Source organism: Filicampus tigris, chromosome 10 (genome assembly GCF_054856515.1).
Source record: "Filicampus tigris isolate MCC_2025a chromosome 10, RoL_Ftig_1.0, whole genome shotgun sequence".
In the NCBI taxonomy this organism is placed as follows: domain Eukaryota; kingdom Metazoa; phylum Chordata; class Actinopteri; order Syngnathiformes; family Syngnathidae; genus Filicampus; species Filicampus tigris.
The window spans coordinates 7938995-7959803 of NC_141226.1; the positions used below are offsets into that span (position 1 = coordinate 7938995).

The following is a 20809-nucleotide window of genomic DNA, read 5'->3' on the forward strand; positions in this document are numbered from 1 at the left end:
CCCGCGTTGGGCTGTGGACAGTTAGACCCGGAGATTTATGTCATCACTATGTGACAAAAATGCTCTGACGTTACTTGCGCGACTTGTGTTTACAAGAGAGTCAAGATAGATGCCTGCAGAGCTGCGTTGGTTATAGCCATTCTCCGGGCGCTTCTCGTTGAAACGTTTAAAAGCAGTTTTGACTCCTTATCGCCGTTGCTGGTCCTCACGAACGTGCCTGGCGCCATATTTTTGGTTTCGTAGAAGTGATGTCAAAAGTTCCTTCTGAATGGACAGTATTTGGCTCACTAGTGCTGCCTAGAGGCTTGGCATGCTTGTAAAAGCATTTGAAAAAGCACTTCCGCGGTGTAGTGTAGCTGCTGAAATGGACCCCTGGTACACTCCATTGTTTTAATTAATTACTGTCATACTGATGATGACGCATCTATAGAGTGGACACCTCTGAGGTCTGTTAAACGGGCCCAAATTATTGTCCCACTCCCAACAGCCAATAAGAATGATTCTAGTGCTGCAGCTATTGAATATTTTGGTACATATTCAGACATTCTATTGAGTAATCCGGTATTTGGATAAAAATATATATTTTTTGAGGCGGGGGTTATAAGTATATTGAAGACAAAATAAACACATTTCCACTCAATACTGAATGACCAACTGTTTTTCATTTTTAGGAATTCAACATTTTGTACTTAAATTTAAACTGCGCATAGCAGCACACTATTTTCCTTTCTAGAAACAGAGATTTTAGATTTTAGTCTGTAGAGGTTTGACCAATGAGACGAATTGACGTCGTAACCGCAGTACTGGTTTTGCCAGCTAAAATAACACAGTTGAGCAAGCCTGATTCATCAAAAAGTTATCATTTGGAACAGCAACTATGTCAGGCTTTCAGCATCAAAATGTGCAAATCATTTATTTTTATTTCCTTTGAAAAGTAATGAGATGGCTCTTGCCAGCCTCTTTGGAGCATTTGCGCGCTTGCTAGCGCTTGCTAGCGCTTGCTAGCGCTTGCTCGCGCTTGCTCGCGCTTGCTCGCGCTTGCTAGCGCTCAAATGCTCCATAGAGGCTGGCAAGAGCCATTTGAATACTTGGCTGATTACTTTGCTGTAAGTGCGCTGCTCAACACTGGCAACAGGTGGCGTACAATACAGTGTCAGTGTAATTAAGTTGTTTTTTAGCGTCCTTAATTAGCGATTGAACATTGTTTCAGAACGTCGTTGTGTTGTTGAAGTCGGTTGACTTTTTCTTCTGGGCAGTGTATACGTAAATACTGTAAGTCCGTACTCGAGCACTCAAACACGTTTTAAATCGAGGTACACGAATTACTCGAGGATTCGTTTCAGCGCTAAATGATTCAGAAAGTTGCTTGTGAGACAAAGGCTACAGACAAAACCTTACATTTCCTTATTATGTCCAAGTGAATGGAGGATTAGGGAGGCCGTGTATCAGTCTGAAGAAGAACCTGAATGTTTCATGGCACAACATGACCACATATGTGAGTGTGCACACAAATACACACACATTGATGGCCATAGTTTAATGTTTCATGAAGCTTTGAGGTTTGAGGATGGAGGTGTTGTGTAGTTGTTTAAGCCTCGGTGCATCCTAGTTAAGTTTGTTCACAGGAGTGTGACTTGTGAGCTCTTACAAGAGGCTGGCTTCTCTACACGCGTGTGCATGTGCGTGTGTATCTCTGTGTGTTCGGGGGGATTTTGTAGGGTGCCAAGGGAGTCATAAAAAATTCAACACCTCTGGCTGTATTGTTGTGGAAATAACAAATGTTACCATTTAGTGATCATGCATGAGTTGCGTATGTGCGCGTAATGATGCTGTGATAGAAGTTTGGAAACATTTTGGACTACGCTCAGCCTGTAAAAGTATTTTTGCACATTTATTTGGATGACAAGTGAGAGCCGGATCCCACAAGCCATTAGGAACAATTTGTACAAAAGAAAATGTACTGTATTTACTAGAAAAGAGATTTATATTTACTCACATTGTTTTGACCTACGTTTATTACCTCCATCTATTTCACAATGTGTTCTATAATACATTGTGTGAAGTGAATTAATTAGATCCAGGCTCAAAATGTCAACAAAATCAAACTTTGATTAACTGTCCAGCCAAGCTTAATTAACAATTTAATGAAAAGAAGCTAACCATGATACAGTAAAACCAACACAAGACAAAAAAATGCAGTCACCCATAACATTGGAGACAGTACAAACATAGTGTTCCCCCACTATTATCCATCCATCCATCCATTATCCAATCCGCTTATCCTCACAAGGGTAGCGGGCGTGCTGGAGCCCATCCCAGCTGTCTTCAGGCAGTAGGCGGGGTACACCCTGAACTGGTTGCCAACCAATCGCAGGGCACACAGAGACAACAAACATTCGGAAGGAATAATTACAAAAATAGTTGTCACGTGGTCGACTGGTTAGCACGTCCGCCTCACAGTTCAGAGGTCGTGGGTTCGATCCCGGCTCCAGCCTCCCTGTGTGGAGTTTGCATGTTCTCACCGTGCCAACGTGGGTTTTCTCCGGGTACTCCGGTTTCTTCCCACATTACAAAAACATGCATGGTAAGTTGATCGGACACTCTAAATTGCCCCTACGGATGTTGTGTTTGTTTCTGTGTGCCCTGCGATTGGCTGGCAACCAATTCAGGGTGTCCCCTGCCTACTGCCCGAAGACAGGCAAAAACTGCAGTGTGAGTTTTTCGTTTGAGAGTTGGTTCAAATATGTGAATCCCAGAGGAGAGACCACGCAGGAGAACAATACTCACACCAATTTTAACATAGTAACCCTGGAACCATTTTAAAAACATGACACCCCCCCAAATGATGAGGAAAAACAGATGTCTGGTGTAGTGACAAGATGGAACTTTAAGAGGCAACATGGTGCCACATGACATATCCAGACAGCTGGAAAATAAAAAGAAAGAGTAGCAGTAGAAGAAGAAATAAAGGAAGCTAGATCAGCTTGTTAGCTTATTTGATAACTAATGACAAAGTCTTCTCGACATATGTATTGTGATGAACGACTTGTGAAACACGTCATACAAACACTCAACACCACCAGTTGGTCCTTCATTTGTGTCAAACAATACCACAAGCTTCAGGTTGCTTTCAAATTGGCTTTTTATACATTTCCGGTACAATTACAGAGTCCCTGGCTAGGATGAACTTGGTTTTGACCACATACTGTACATAAGGATTTGTGACGATAGGGACTATTAAACAGGTTCAACCTTTATGATTGCTGGCACTGACTGAGTGTGGAGAAAAATATCATTCTTAACACACACCTCCAACAAAGTATAATCACTCAAATTAGCAGGGAGAGATGGAAAACAGGCAGGACAGCGGACCTCGAGGAATAGGATTGAAGATCCCCGCCTACACCATAAGTGATGTGTGTATCGCTTTCGTACATTCAAAATCGCATTCCACTTGTATGCTTCTCATTGCAAGTTTCCTCTTTGCCATTATGAGCATTAAAAAAACTAATTTGTGGAGGCAGTCCTGTAGACACTCACGCTGCTTTATGATGACAGACTGACCTGTTTTGGTTTTTTTTTTTGTAGCATTTTCCCCAAGTGTAGTTTTAACTCTTGTACATTTTTGCAGCTATTTGAATGTGTAGATTGCACTTTTGTGTTTTTGTAATATAACAGAGCATTTTGTTTCAAAACAAAACGCTTTAAGGAAGCCTGCTCACCATATTTGTCACAGTGTTGCAGCCGGATTCACCTGCATTGTTTTTGTATTGTTTTCACTCTGCACGTGCGCCAATCTTGTGCAGGCACAGTTACACTCATTCAGCTGGAAAAAGTCCTTTTTGAACACTATACAGCGCTGAACGTAAAATAAAATTGACCTACTAAATGCTGGTGAGAATATGTAAAACGAAGGATGACAGAATGATAAAACGCAAAAGCACACGCACGCGCACACGCTGCTCGTTATGCATGACACCTCCTCCCCTTCATCCATCTGATCACAGACATGAATTGAAGAACAGAAAGGAAATAGTCTACCTCAAAGGGCACAACATTTCTAACAGAATGCTTAAACGTGCTGCACTGTCCTCACACTTCACAAGCCTTTGTAACACTGAATGACTTATGAAGGGGTGTGTGTGTGTGCGTGTGTGGAGGTGTGTGCGCGTGCATGCGTGCACATCCACAGGAGCGCTTCAAACCAGGGGCCTAATCCGCGCCCCGTAGCCCACCCACACAACCTCTCCAAATATCTCTCCATCCTTTTTATTGCATCCCCCCATCCCGCTGACACTTCTTTTCTTGCCCTCTTGGATGCCCTCCATTCTGCCTTGCCTCTCTTCAACCTCGGGTGGCGCTTGTGATGGGAGGACAGGATCTCCCGGGAAGACGAGGCACAGTGCAAGCTCAGCTCCCAGGGTCAATTGAATGTTTTGCTCTCGGTCCTGGCGGTGATTTCGGCTTGCTGATCTCGGATCTGCGTCCCCGGAGACAGGCGCTGACGGGGCCTCTAGCAAATGTTACGACGCTACTGAATTATTCAAGCTAATGGGATTGCGGTGGTGTGTGCATGCGCATGTGAACATGCGTTACGCACAAGTCTCATCTAGTGGAAATGAGGAGGCGCGAACAAAGTGGAACAGAGATGGATAATGTATAATGTCACTGAATGGCACGCAGCGTTTGGGCTCTGATGGAACAAGATTGACTTCTGAGTGCAAAATTGTTAGAAGGAAGAAGATGTCACACGAGAGGAGGAGAAAGAGAAGAAGCAGGGAGGTGAGGGAGGAGAACAAAGGACGAGAAGGGGTTGCACTTTTTTGCTGCTAAGATTTCTTAGCAACAGAGGAGTTGACACACACACACGCTCACTCAGCCGCTTCAAGCCATATCACACACATTGCCTGCAAGCACAATAAAGCTCATTGATAGGTGCAATACATGCACAAAATGAGCCCTCTCCATCCCACTCATCGCTGAAGCAGTTGTCAATGTTATTATTTCCAAATGAATATGCACAAGTGCTCTACATGGTATTGGAATATGCTATAAATACCGTCTCTGTCTGCCGTATGATGAACGCACTCAGACAAAGAAAGACAAGTGATACGCTAACAATTCTGAAGTCTATAACGGCATATGTTTGTGGCAGAGGGAGCATGAGCAACAATTAAAAATAAAGGAGTAGGTTGACTGGGGTGCCTGCGTGTGTGTGTGTGTTCAAACACCCACTGGAGCACTAGTTCATGTGAGACCCGAGAAAAGCGTGTTGAATCAGTGTTGCTCTGTGGAGCTTGTGGGCATTTGGTTAAATTATGGATTTCAGTTCTCTGTCACTCCCTCACACACAAGTGCGCGCACACACAAATACAACGACGGCGGATGTGCGCAGTTGTTGCTGTGAGGTATAGACAGAGTGCTGTTTTATCACCGCAACTGCAATGTTAATTAAAATCAGACAAACATTCGCAAAGTAAGTCGGACTCATTTCCATCCTGAGCGAGAGCGGCAAAGTAGGCCACTGTTTGGAGGCGCGCCACCTAGATGTCCTACAGTGGAGAAATGAGTGACAGGCCAGGAGAGGAGAGGACAGGCGAGGAGAAAGCCCCACGCCCACTTGTTTGTCATCCTGACAGGACACGCGGACCGCCAAACCTGCGCCTCGCCGTCTCTCACACTCTGTTTGTCACATTATCAAGCCTCCAAAGACTTAGAAGTGGGCCATGAACTTGACTGTTGCTAGTTTTTTTTGTTGTATAGTAAGGGGTGAACAACTCAATATTTTTGGGAGTTGGGGTCGATTAATCGATGACGTCATTGACATTTTTCTCAATATTTGCCGCAATGCCACATTTGCGGGCCTTGTTCCACAATTCAGCTGAGCCCGCATCCATGGGTCCACATTACCCGCAATTCATTGCGGATTTGACCAAAATAGCGCGAAAATGCTGACGTTGAATTCCTATTATCATGTAAACACGCGCAAACACCCGAATATGCTCTTATTCACGACCCCTAGGTTACCTCTTTTCTAACCCGAATTTGGTCATATAAACGCAATTGTCATTGCTTTATGTTCTGCGGATGCTCAACAACAAGGAAACTTGGTCTTTTGAGTCCAGGATATCCTTGTATGCGAGCCTGACTTAAATAAATCGATTTTTCTGCGACGTTTTCATGTTGTTTTCTGCCTCTACAGTGACACAGCTTGTATATAGACACACATATATGTGTGTATATAAATCGATTTTGTCACTTCGGTCGACTGAAAATGACATCACAACTGCTCAGGGCTCAGGTAATCACGACCAATCACGGCTGAGCTGTTTTCTGAAGCTGAACCGTGATTGGTCATTACCTGAGGCAGGCTCAGCAGGGCTGTTGGTATCATCTCGCATAAGACCAATTGATTTGTCTAACGCTGCTCAGTCTAGATGATGCACTATGTGTGTGAAACACCGGTAAAGCCTGAGTAAAGCATCAATGTGATCCCTCCAGCTGGTCACATGATCTTATTTGCATTTGCTGCCTTTCAGTTAAGACACACACGCATGTACCCACCTACAGCAAGCACGCATATGCATAGGGAAGCGCTCATCAGCCCTACGAGCTCACACATATTAGTTCCATCTAATTTCCCCTGATCTGGCCAATACCTTGCCAGCTAAGATGTAAGATTTCAGAGAATTTGCCAGTTAAAGGGAATGGAGCGTGATTTCATCATTCAAATATGTTATTTCTCTGCCTCAACTGGACCAGTTTCCTTTGCCAAGAACATGATAGCTAAGTTGTCTCCTTGCATGAATTGGTGAATTTGTTAGCTTGAGTAGATAAAAGGTCACTGCGGTGGTATTGTCACAGTGGGTGGGAGTCAAAAAGGGGCAATAAACGGCTTTGCCGTGTTGGTAAACCACCTTTGAGGCACAGGTGGGAGACGAGGGCTGCCAGGGAGCTATAGACATGAGACTTGGGTTATGTTTCACAAAAACGTAATATTTTCAAAAACGTTATTACCCATTTTCAAATATTTCCATTATGGGCCACCAAAACCCTCTTGTCATGTGCACATACAAAACGACACTGTTTTAAGTCAAAACCACTGAAATCTGTTTCACAGAAACAGCCCCGACTGTTGTGAATATGTCGGGAACATAAGCAGACCCAAATAAATCCAGTAATTACAAAACCCCATCCATTTTCTACTGCTTATCCTGTTCTGGGTCATGGGTCAGCTGGAGCCTATCCCAGCTGACCTTGGGGGAGAGGTGAGGTACACACTGGATTGGTCATCAGTCAATCAGACAGACAGTCATTCACACTCACATTCACATCTGTGGGTAACAGTCGCCCTGGTAGCTAAAAGGGCCGAGCAGAGATTCAAACCCAGAACCCAAAAAGACTCTGACGTACAGTAAACATCTGCATGCAACATTGCACAGAAATCCATTTGACATTAGATTTCCAAACATGTCTGTTTAGTAAAAGATCAAAATGGAGACAATTATAATTAATGTCGTAATCCTGTTGTTTATATGGCATCGATTGGACATATTACACTCCCGTCCATGTGCTCTTGAGCAAACACCTTGCCCTAACTCATCTCTTCTGACCATAGCCTAGAACGTGTAAGCGTTCCATGTATAGTTAGAATTTGCAAATTCACCTAATTGCAGATTATTTTTTGCCAACCATGCTCTGTTATTCGCTGTGAATTTTGTACAGAGGCCAAAACACAGTCTCATATGGAAGTATTGGTTCAGCGGCATCTTGGTGGAAGTGAGGAAGGACTAGCTTCATTTAGCCAGGCCATAGCCCTGTCTAATGGAAAAGTGGTGCTTTGTTGCATTTTATGGCATCTAGAGGCAATTGAGATCTTTTTTTGTAGCTAAGCGACGATGACTTGCTGAGTTTCGCTAGCCACGGCAGGGCTCGTTTCACATCCAAAGCAAACTTGAGCACAGCACGAAGCGCTCACACAAAAAAGCTGGACTTAACGGTGTCAAGCATGCTTGAGAATTGTGTAGATTGCCTCTGAGCGTGCCCTAGTATTTTATTTATGTCACTAAATGGGGTCACCAAAATGTTCATAAAGCCACGGTTTGACGCAGTGTAGTTAAAGCTGCCAGCTGCAAACACAGTAGGCTAATTGTTATGTTTCCTGCTGCCTCCAAGTGGCCAAACGTTCGCAAACGTACTCTGTTTGTGCTGATAATGTATATATTTTTTAAAATCATTGTTTTTTAGTGGTTGTCAAAATATCGATATGCAATGACGTTTTCAAACAGTCCAAGAGGGTACAGTCGGTGCTCAGCACGTTGCATGGGCACACTCGATGTCAAACTATGTTCCCAAAATCAACTTTAAGATATGTGTTTTTATGATCCCTCCTATTGCTTTCCTTTGACTCCATCTCCTCCCCAATGGGTCCCGTTTCTCCAGAACATTCATCTGTCTCGTTAGAAGCGAAAGCTCGGCTGGTGAGCCTGGTGCAGCCCGCGGGGGTTTGCAGCTACAATAAAACTCCCGCAGCACGAACCCATTCTGCACCGTTTAGCGAGGAAAACTCTCTGATGGCTTTTGTCTCGTTCGGACTAATGGTCCAATGGCTCTGCACGACGCTCCTTTGATGCATCTGATGTGGCTCATTAAGAGCTGAAATTTACACCTGCCCGCGCATTCCTGTGGGATCCCCCTCGTGTGGGAGTGGGAATGTTTGTTGTGTGTAAAGAGCCTCCCCAACATCACATTTCTTAATGAATTCAAGTCGCAGTTTATTGCCTTTTAACCAATTTTGCATATGAAGGCACAAAGGTGACAAAATACTTAGGTGCTGAACTTAAAGCGGATGTCAACCCAAACCTATTTTTTTCAAGAATATGTTGTATACAAGCCCACTAGTTGAAACAAAGCATTCTGATAAATATTGCGTTTGTCTAATGAGAGTGAATCCACACGTTTTTAGCCATCTCTGGGGGTGGCCATTTTGTCACTTCTGTCGACTGAAAATGACATCACAGTTGCTCAGGGCTCTGGTAATGACCAATCTCAGCTCACCTGTTTTCTGAAGCTGAGCCATGAGTGGTCGTTATCGGAGCTCTGAGCATCCGTGATGTCATTTTCAGTCGACAGAAGTGGCAAAATGGTCACCCTCTGAGATGGCTAGACTTTGCTGCTTAACTCAAAATATTCCACAAACGCAATATTAATCAGAATGCCTTGTCTCAACTAATGGGCCTGCTTAGAACATATTCTTGAAAAAAATAATATGCTTGGGTGGGTTTCTGCTTTAAGTAGAATAAAATGAAATTAAAATTATATGAAAAATGAAATAAAAAAGTAAAGTTAAGTCTAGAATTGGTAGAGGTCCTGATTCGATTCTTGTATTAAAGTTTTCAAGAAGTACAAATGTAAACATTAATTTTCACTGTTAATTAGACCCATCGACACATTTTAGTTTTTTTTTAATCAGAGATACAAGTAAAGTTTTCTAGATTTGTTTTTGTAGTGATTCTGAATCTGCCCTAATTTTCCTCAAGCGCATCACATTTTCACAATAAAAATAATATAATAACAATAATATAATATGTAACATGATATTTAGGAATTAAGAGTGTTATGTTATGCAACGGGTAGATTTTTTTTTCCTGAAGCGGCATAGCTACAAATGACAACATGGTAAAGTCCTTATTACGCAAACTTTTATCGGTCAAACTTAAAAACAAAAAAAATCTAAAGGTCTCAAAAACCTGATGTAGTAGAAAAAAGGTAAAGATATTTTTTTAATCAGTGTCAAAAATATGTTTAGGGACACATATAGCCATCTACGATTAAAGGTTTCTGTTGTAGGCTTGTATGTATGTTTTTTTAAAAGATTTTTGAAGATACACGTTTTCATAACTTACCTCTTTTATATGTCATTTATTAAATTACAAAGTACTTGTACTGAAAAGACAAAAAGCCAAGATTCCTCTCAAGTTATCGTTCTTACGTTGTGTTGTCATCTGCGGAGGTTGAAAAATGTAACAAGACTATTTTGACAAAGTCAGGAGAAAGTACTGATATTGTTTTTCCCAGAGATAGGCACTTTACCCTGTTTTGCCGGTCCGTCCTTCGTCCGCGACCTGGGCACCCTTCCATCATCGTCCCTCCGTCCTTATTCGTAAAAATAATTGTCCTCCGACCTCGTCAGTCTTGGTCCTTACATTCCATCAGTCCGCCGCAGGCAGTTAATAACGGCGGAGAGAGAGAACAGTGCTCCTGCTCCTACTTTTTAAAAGAACCCAACACAACACATCATTCGGTACTTGACCCGGTTAGGGATGATTATAGGGACAGACGAAAACCCATTTGCGTCCTTGCTTAGTCCATCCTTTTAAAAAAAAAGTTATTGTCCTCTGTCCGTCCGTCCACAAAATGGGTGTCTGTCCGGGGCAGATGGACCGTTCAGTCCCCGGGACAGAATGCCCGTCTCTGGTTTTTCAGATGTAGGGAGTACAAGTGAAAAGTCGTCAGAAAAAGAAATTCTCATGTTAAGTCGAGACACCCATATATCCAATATTTGTACTACGTTACTGGCCATTTAAAGATACGAAACGGCAGTGTGTCCTTCTTTACACACACGTGCACCCACACGCACATGTGAATTTTAATAGGGCAGCTTTATGAATCCTGATGTTAATTAGACTTGACTAGACTTGAGTCAAATGATACAAAAAAAACATTGAAATTCAGCCCAAAGGGTAAATTGCAGGCTGTGGGCTCACTGCGGGGAGCTGTTCCCCTTAGTTAATAAATGCAAACATTTGTTCCTGACGGCTCACTTAACCTCTTAATTTATGTATGACCACCAGATCCCCATTCAGGGCAGAGGCATCGGTCAAACAGGCTGTACAGAAAAGGGCGCCGCATGGCCTCTCTCCCACTTTCATCCCCCCGCCTTTCATGCAGAAGCGCGGCCAAAAGTGGCGCTCAAATGCACCTAATTGTCCCGTGTATTGACCGAGTCGGTTCCGGTGCATTAGTGATTTTCCGCTGCTTCATGCAACGGAGCCCCGGCCGAGTTTGGGACATCTGTGGCAGGTCAGGGGTGAAGGCGGGCGGCCCCGAAGCTGCGTCCATCTGCCCGACAAATACCCGAGCTCATCACCAGACACAAGGCTACTAAACACCTCTAATAGCATGTCAAACATTCTCATTAGGATCTCTAATGAGCCTAATAGAGAATGAACCCCACTGCCTTATCAATGATGAAATAGCACCAGTAATGAATAATAGTTACAGAAATGAAAATAATGACACAGTGTGAATTCTCCCATTTTCTCAGCCCAAAGCACCACAGCGTGACTCGCCTTCTTTGTACAATCAAAAGGATATCAAGTAGGATCTAGGACACGCACATGAAAGTGACACTTTGAAGATGGTTTCCTAATCCCCTCTTTTTTTCTGCACCCACACTCCGAGATGTGTACATAAAGTCCGTGGATTTTTATGACATTACAATGCCGCTACCTTCTGGAAATCCCATGCCCATTTTAAGAATACACTACATGCTTAATACAACAACAATCTCAGAACAGCCACTCAAAGGCAACAATAGGATTTGTACAGTGTATATATTATAGCTGCACAGCTGTGCTTACGATAAAATTATTTAATTCCCTGATCATGCTCATTACTCAACACGTATCATTCTTGCACACTGAAATGAATGAAAATGGCATTACTCCATTCCAGCCCTGAGCTGGTTTTGGTGCACACTTTGTCCGTATAAAGCAGTCATACAGACAGAAACAAAACAAAGAAGCGGCTCGGTAAGCTGCCGTGATAGTTTTTGTTGTTGTTTCTTTGCAGAGGATAAAGAATGCATATCTATGAGAATTGTTATATTGTCTGTCTATATGTACTGTGCACCATTTATGTTCAAATATCTGTAGCTTAAAGCATTATAAAACTGCCACACGGGTGCTCTTGATTAACCTGTCAATAACATTTTGCATTACACTTCTTTTTAATACACAAGTTAGTTCTCTTTATTTTATGTTTAGTTTGACAGTAAACCTCAACAGCGGCAATACAGCTTAAAGCCTCTTTTTATCTCACTCTGTACCAAACTGCTGCTTGTTGTGAATTAGGTTGAGGTCACTGCCACCATCTGCTGCTCGTATCTAGAAGCTTTTGCTCTCAAGTCAAAGGAAACCATTCATATTTCATTTGTTGGGTCACAAGGAGAGCCCTGTGACTGCTGCGGAAGCTCTCTGCGGCTTGTGCTGTAAGCTGCGACATTAAATATGTCAGGAAATCTTAATAAAACAGCTGAACCTTATCTGGGGTTAATCACAGGCACTTTCAGCGGTGGCAGGTGTGTGCTGACTCCCATTAAACATAAGTTTGAATGTGATTGGTTCATTCTGAGCACAGCCACAGTACCAGCTATGAGAGGGAGGGTGTGCGCGCTTGATCATCTGCAACCACAATATCTCAGTTTATTTTTACTTTCCCTTTCAAAAAAAAAAATGTTGTTCCACTTGAGTTGTACAGGTTATAAGTCACAACAATGGCCCCTAAATATCTCAAGAACATTACATTAGTGTGTAGATACTAAAAGCTAGTTTCCCATTTTTAGAAGATTTTATTTCCTTAGTCGACCTGTTCCCTCTTGGTTGTGGTGGAGCACACAATTGACTTACAATTCAATCAATCAATTATTATTTTTTTAAAAATAACTCTTGGTACTCCCAAAAATAGGCTTTCAAAGAACTCAACTGCTTTTTGGAGTAGCAATATCTTGATTTGGTCACCAATTGTACATGTAACTGATACGCTTTGTCTCTATTCACAAGCTGGTAGATCTTCATCTAGTCTCAGCAGATGATATAACAAACCGTACAATCTAATTTCAGGACAAACTAAAGTGTAGTGGTAGTTCATTATTTTTCTTAGCTAACATAGAATCAAGGTTTGCTGGGGCCCCCGGACCCCAGCCAACCCCACCCACCGTACCCAGAAAAAAAGACCCTAACTCTGGCGGAACAAACCATATTTGGCCAACTCATTGCATTTGTTTGCCCCACAGAGACCCTGAATATAGAACAGCTATTCTATCTAATGAGGCAGAACTTCATGGTTGCCTCTATAAAACTTTGTCAGCTTTCTGTTCTCTGGCAGCAACAAAGCCCTGAATTTTAAAAGTTTCACTCTGTTTTTTTTACTCTCTCGCTCTTTCTCAGTGACACACAAACTGATGAGGAAAAAGCAGGCTTTTTCCCTTTCCACAAAGCTACCACAAGTGCAGCAAACAAAGATGGTAGTGTTCGAGAAATAGGGCGCTTAGATGAGGGGAGCAATCAGCAAGAACTCCTCTGCGGGGATGGCTTTGATGACGTGGGGTTGTACTTTTACACACTAATATCGCGCTGTGTGTCGAGGGTCTGTGAGGACTTGTACAAGAGGGGACTTTCCTCCATTTAGGTTCAACGCTCATGTGAAGATGCGTCGCAGCAGCTCACAAGCCAAAACATTAGGCACAGCAGTGCAATTAGAGCTCATATAATCCGTTTGGGTTTGATTTTACAACGATAGTACAGCTCAGTTTCACAAAAGTGTATAGTATGTAGAGGTATAGGATTTTTTTTAAAAAACACACAAAAAGTAAACAAACATAGTAAGTTAGTTTCAAACAAAAACAATTACCAGGATGCAAGATGCTGTATTGGAATATATGGTAACCTGAAACAAGGCCAATATTTTGTCAGCACACGCAGGTATTGCATATCAAAGAATAAGAAATAACAATAGCCCGCCCCACATAGAATCCATTTAACAAGGTAGAAAGAAGAACAATGGCCATTGTTAGGCAGACAAAACATTTGTCTTGCACTGCGGTGAGGACAGAGAAATATACTGCCATGTTTGGACAAAGTCTTCCCAAAAACACTGTAAGGGGGAAGAGACTCCATCTTTGTATACATGTTCTGGAGGAGTAATCACTACTTTTTCCCATGAAAAAAAATGATGGCGAATAATGATTCAAAGTGTGATGAGAAGTCACATATAATGATGCATGAGGACTTTGACAGTCCACATCAGAGGGGGAGCATGTCTGTGCTCTCTCGAGGCAGACGTCCTTACTCATAACTGTCGCTCACAAGTGTGGTTCTCCGCAGCCTCCTCCGGGGATGATCCACTGATCCCGCAGATCATGAAAGATGATTATGTCTTGTCACTTTCCTTTGGTGGCCACATTGTCTTCACAGAATCACCTCATTAGCCATTTCATGGCCTGAATAAGCAAACCAGACTGAGTAGCTGAAATATTGATCAACACAGTGAGCGCGGTGATTTTTTTTTTTTTTTTTTTTTCATTTCGTTTTTGCGTGGTGTGAGGCATATTTGTTGAACGCAGCCTAGTTATTCGTCTTCAGCGGTTGTTTATTCCCAAGGGAATCCGATGCGCTCCCTTTAAAGTCCCGCTGGCACACACAGCGAGGATGCACAGAGCTCACCGTGTGCTGTGCAGCCTGTTTGTGCATGCGAGGAGCCGACGTGCGTCATGGGAAAGTATGCGGGGTGCCCCCTCATATTTTGCATTGTATTATACGAGGCGCGGGCTGTGACGTTCAAAGAGAATGATAAAGTGTTGCTTATGGAGGGTGAATCCATAAACGGTGGCTTTAGTGCTGCGGAAGGCAGGAAGCAGCCAGCTGGACTTGTGTTACCTGCACAAGCCTTTTTAGTCACATTAATATGGCTGCGTGCCATGCTCTAAATAGCACTGCAGGGACTGTAAAAGAGCAACCAAAAAAAAGTCGAGAAAGAGAGATATGGGAAAAGGTAAGATGGGAGAGGAGTGGGAAGGCAGATAAGAGAGAGCATTTACAAAGTAAGCGAAAGTGGGAGCTCTTATCAAATAGTTTGGGAAGTATCTCCACCTTGGCAGCCAATACACTCTGCGATTGTCTCATGTGACTCAGACTCTATAAAGTAGGTTAGTGGGTTACTGGTTAACGTTAAAGAGCTAATAAGATTTGATCCGTGACTAGAATAATTAAGTAGTAAAGGCATCTGCCATAAAGTTTTTGTGTGCTGATCAGATGTGTCATTAAAAGAGAATTTTTATTAGCCCATCTATTGGGTCACACGAGGAGTCCAACTTTTTAAAAGGCCCTGCTTGCTATCATGGCGTTCACAGAATTGCAAAGGGCCATGGCAAAAATGTTTTTAAAATACTGTGACACAAATTTGTGACCATTCCTAATCTATTTCCCATGCTTATCTGTTTTGTATGTAATACAGTATAGGGGATGTTCTTCACATGTTTTTTTTTGGAATACTCCAGCTTCCTCCCACACTCTATAAACAGTTGGATTAAAAATAACACAATTTTGGGGCAAAAATGGACCGATCCAATAATTGGGTCAATTTGACCCACCTGCTTGTGCTGTTTTGTACAAAATAGCCCAATTGTTTGGCTGGTGTTATACAAAACTACCGATTTTGGGGAAAAGTTGGAAAGTTGGGTCAAATTGACCCCATTAGTGGATTCCTTTCTGACCCAAAATTGGATGATTTTTAATCCAACTATTTTTAGAGTGCACATTCCCAATATATGGAGTTAATTGGGGACTCCAAATTGTCCAAAGGTGTGAATGTGAGTGTATGTGGTTGTCTACAATTTTAAGAAAAGGAATGTCAAGCCTTTAGATTTCTCTGCAGTTCGCATGTGATCTTGACCAATGTCACCACGATAGAAAAACACAGTCCGTCCAAATGGATACTGCACAATTTGTTTCCATGTTTGTTTGTATTGGCTTTAATGTAAACATTATGACATAGGTTGGGAAAAAAATATGCAACGATTTAAAAACTGGCTGGCAGCAAGAATCTCAACTAAGCGTTTCCTATAGTTGCAAATCGGACTTGCACATCAGCCAGGAGGAATTTCGTTCTCCTTAACTGTTTCAGGTCAGCAGTATTTTAAGGCTGGGGCCACTCTGGAGGTTATGTCACACAATCTGAGGTCAGGACTTACAGTAGCTTCCTTCTGTTCTATGCCTCAGTGGTTTCCAACCAATTATTGCACCACAGACTGGTTTTGCCAGTTTGTCTGTCTCTTCATCCTGAACTCTGTCTCCTTCCCTGTGTGACTGTGTATGATTCTGACACAGGTGCGCTGAAACAACTCAGCAGCTGCACCTCGTCAACTAATCAGCCTTTCTTGCTGGTCTCGGACTAGAACGCGCAGGGGGATCGTCAAACTATGGTGAGTTTGTACGTCCAACCGCTTAATTGGAACTTTCTTTGAATTCTTTATTGTAATCCCTCTTGTCTGCATTTTTCATCTTCAGCCAGCTCTCTGTCTTCACTCCCCACAAGCCTGCCTTGAACCTGTCTTCCTGCCAACCTGCACACGGCACTTGGATTCCCTCCCTGACAAGAACCCATTCCCTCCAGCACCTCCTAAGTTCGTTTTAATAATAAACATCTCATCATCACCATTATCTCTTATTCTCTCTCCTCTCTGCACCTGGGTCCTTATCACCTTTGGAGCTGTAACGTAACAACACCTACAGATATATTTAGACGGCGCGGAATTGAAACAACATGGTTAAAAATACAACTCACCATTAAGATGAATGGAGTTGTCGTAATTAGTGGGAGACTATGTTTGCCTCTCTTCAACAAGATGGGCAGATCTTGGGATAATCTTTTCTTTTCTTTTAAAAAACTCTAAAGGCTTGTCTTTGAATGACAGGTGTCTGGGCCCATGTGCCAAAGCACTTTTGATGGCTTCATAATTTGTGTCAAGTGGCTTTGGTACATGTGAGTTAACAAGCAATAAATCTACACTTTAAACAGGAAGTCAGCCCAACCTTCTTTTTTTTCCAAGAATATGTTCTTTGCAGGCTCACTAGTTGAAACAAAGCATTCTGATTAATATTGTGTTTGTGGAATTTGAGTTAAGCAGCAAAATTCACCCGTGTTTAGCCATTTAGTCAGGATTTTTTTTTTTTTTTTTTTGGGTGCAGGGATTACAGTAGAGTACTAAACAGAAGAAGAAATACAAGATTCCGAGGACATAGCTGAGTAACATAAAGTGCCTCCATTGTGAATCATGGCTCTACTTTCTAGCAGTCATACACATATTTGTGTTTGGTTCATATAGGCTTTGACTTTGCTCAAAAGGTTGTGTTTATCTTGGCTTATTTTCATTTGTTATCCACGAAAGCATCGCTAAAACGTATTGCACTTAAATGCATTTGACGAGTTGACTCATTGACAAGTTTGCCTCTGGAATACACAAAATATGTCCTTTTCAAGGAATTTTCAGCAGCACAGGATCACTTTATTTGTGGAGTAGCTTGCGGTTTGGCTTACCATCCTTTGGGAGTTTATCACTGTGAGGCTCTCACAGGCAGATCCCAATCTTATCTCAACATACTATTTTATACATGCATATTATCTTCAAAATGGGCGGTGTAGGTGAATTAGTGTTTGTGTAGGTTTTTCTTCCACAGTCGGAAAACATGCACGTAAGGTAATTGTAACACTCTAAATTTTCCCATGTGAGAGCCCTGTGATTAACTGGCGACCTGTGTGGACACGCAACATAGCTGGATCGTCAAACAGTGATCTTCGTTCATGTAGACAAGTGGGGATGGCCGTCCACTTGACCAAATACCGGTAAGTGTCTCACCCCATAAATACAGGCAGTGCAACATACTCTTGATAGCTGGAATTACCTTTACTATAGCAATGTTTAGTTTGGTTGTATTCAGTATGCTACACCACATTTTAATTAGAGTTTTGCCTCCCGGTGTTATGACGAAAAAAAAAATTCTGCATGAATTCCAAATATAGTGGGACTATAAACAGCAGGATAGTGTGTAACACAATTTATTCCAAAACACAAATGCCTTCAAACGTTCTCGGTTGTAACTCACAATATTATCAAAAATAAAACAGTGCTTTTGTTGTCCTCTCATTCTACGTCTCCAAGTAGCAAAACAACTCACTGAATAAAGAATGCGACAAACAAAATGTCCATGATCACGCACTTAAAATGCTAAATTCAGCAGAAGTAACTTTGCTACAGTGTGTACCTCCTACAAATGAGCACATGGTACAGCTGCAGTTCAGTAAATGAATGAACTGGTCTGATACTGTAAAATTGCTCTGGCGACCACAGATCCTTCGCTTCATTTTCTTAAATGATTTCTTTGTGTTGCCTTTTTGTTGTTGTGGTAAATCCGTCCGTAGCAACGAAAGTTATTCACGCAGAAAAGAATTGTTCAAAGCAGGGCAAACCTCAGTATACAGAATGCATTTTTTGCCAGAAGAAAACAGACTGTCCTTTTCCTTAACTGGCACAGAAAATGAATGATGAATTTAATATTGGCCTCAAATGCCTCATTAACAGGGAAAATTGCAACATTAGTTTGTTCAGAAATGAAAGATTGATCCATTACTTCTCTCTTTCAGCTGTGGGTACAGTGGGTGCAATAAACCCAGAATAGTATAGTATCTGTAATGCACATGGGCTGTAATGAATAATAAATCCGGCATGAAATGAATAGACCCACACATATTCTCACAAATAAAACATAAGACTGACGCATATCAGCCAAAACACAAATTACTCCCAGGCTTCTCTTATACATTTAATGCTCTCTATTGATTGACTACTTAGCCCCATTAGTGTGTTGACGTGTATTTTTTAAATGTACACAAAGGACCGCAAAAGCAAGAATTGGACACATAACTTCACATGACTGATATCCAAACGTCTGCCACCCCTCCCTTAATGCTCTTCTTAAGTCAACCCCCCCATCTGTTCGTCCAAATGCCTACCGCAATCTGGCTCCCTGCAACCATCAGGTGCAAAACCACCCACCCACGCACACCCTCAACCCCCAAACTCTCCGTTACTTTCCTTAAAGTAAACTTGCTCTGTTTTATCCTCAACTTAGCATGCAGACTTGGGAATGGAAAGTTGGACGCATGTAACACCAACACGAAGCCTTTATTTCAGCCTGATGTGTGAATCTTTATGGTGTGCTCCTGACCTCCCCAGAATACCGGTTAGGGGAAACAGACCCAAACAAAAGGACAACAGATTCAAAAGCAGTGAAAGGGAATCAGGAGAGGGGAGGCGGGGGGAGTTTTTTTGAGATGCGCTGGGACGGAGCCGTGCCAGCCTTTAAATCACTATCGGAAAGTCATTAGAAAGCTGGCGGGGCCGGGCGTAGACGGCCGCACAGATTGCGCGCTCCCGTGCACAATACCGGCAATGAAGTGGAAGAGAAGAGGGAGTGTCCGCCGACAGATTTCTTTGCACTAGTTACTGCACCGGCCCTAAAGTTTCCCCTCAATCTGTGCAAGGGTGTAAAAGGCTGTATTCATGAGGTGTTAACCGTTTTGTTAATCGAAAGGAATGTATTCAAAGCGTTGCAGCAATCAGCAACAGATGGGCTCCAAGGTGATGGATAGGAGCAGGAGTTAACTAAGAATAAAAAGGAGAATAAATGTTGAAGTTAAAGTGAACATTATCAAGATGGTGGCATTCTGGTGCCAATCCATGCCGCTGCTCGATTCACAGCAGGCAGGCTTCCAAATGATGCGTGATGCAGTCATTACGCGTAAATCGCTATCAAAATTTAGCGAGTGTAAAGTTATTGCAGACCTTAGAAGAAGTAATCCATTTTTGACAGCGCTTGTCTCTACATTAGAGTCCAAGTTGAGCTGAAGCCAGGTGGGTGTTTTGTTTCCATGTGTTTACGCAAGTCCACTTGCTGACAGTTACAGACTTAAACAATGTGGGAACACCAGTTGTTGCAGTTGTTATAAGAGAAAATATTTCAATCTCACTTTATACTAATGTAGCAGGGTAGGAGGGTGACATAACAAAGAGGCCAACGACAACGTAGAGTTTTGCTACTTTCTGAACTCAGTCGGTTCAAACGGTAAGGCAATCAGTACCTATATAGTAATAGAGCTGGTCGTGTTTTGTTAAAGACAAACATGCTTACCGTCCATGGAATCCTAAATATTGATTTCAGAAGTTGACTAATATTTAAAGCGGAAGTCAACCCAAATCTTTTTTTCTAAGAATATGTTCTATGCAGGCTCACTAGTTGAAACCCGGCATTCTGATTAATATTGTGTTTGTGGATATGAAATGAATATGAAAATATGAGTTAAGCAGCAAAATCCACCCGTTTTTAGCCATCTCTGGGTATGGCCATTTGGAAAATGACATCCTTAGGGCTCAGATAACGACCAATCATAGCTCAGCTTCAGAAAACAGGTGAGCCGTGATTGGTCATTATCTGAGCCCTAGGCAACTGTGATGTCATTTTCAGTCGTCAGAAGTGACAAAATGGCCGCACCCTGAGATGGCTAAAAACAGGTGGATTTTTCTGCTTAACTCATATTTCATATTCATCACATTGCCTTGTTTCAACTAGTGGGCCTGCATAGAACATATTCTTGAAAAAAATTTGTTTGGGTTGACTTTCCTCTTCAAGTGTCCTGTTCCCCATACACATAAAAATCATACTTGATGTTCCTTTGACACAGCTCTATACCGTTTATCACAACAACATTCTCTCCTCATCCGGGGTGCAAGTTCAAAACATTGCACTTGTTGTCACTGTTGTGACTGTCTCTGGGTCGTTGTCAGTTTTGCCTTGTGCCTTCATTTTGTCACACAGTGCTGGGCATGATCTGAGGTCTTTCAGTATGTAAGCTTGAGTTAGTCAGTGACACGTTGTCAGAACGTCAAGCTTTCTTCCATGCCATTGTTGGAAAT

General features: G+C 42.3%; 1 long non-coding RNA gene across 1 annotated transcript; it reads left to right on the forward strand.

Annotated features, from left to right (window-relative positions):
- The first annotated feature begins 16063 nt into the window (after positions 1-16063).
- LOC147140626 (uncharacterized) lies at positions 16064-16499 on the forward strand. Its single transcript, XR_015088285.1, has 2 exons — positions 16064-16261; positions 16347-16499. It is a non-coding gene; the product is annotated as an uncharacterized LOC147140626 (long non-coding RNA).
- Positions 16500-20809: the final 4310 nt, after the last annotated feature.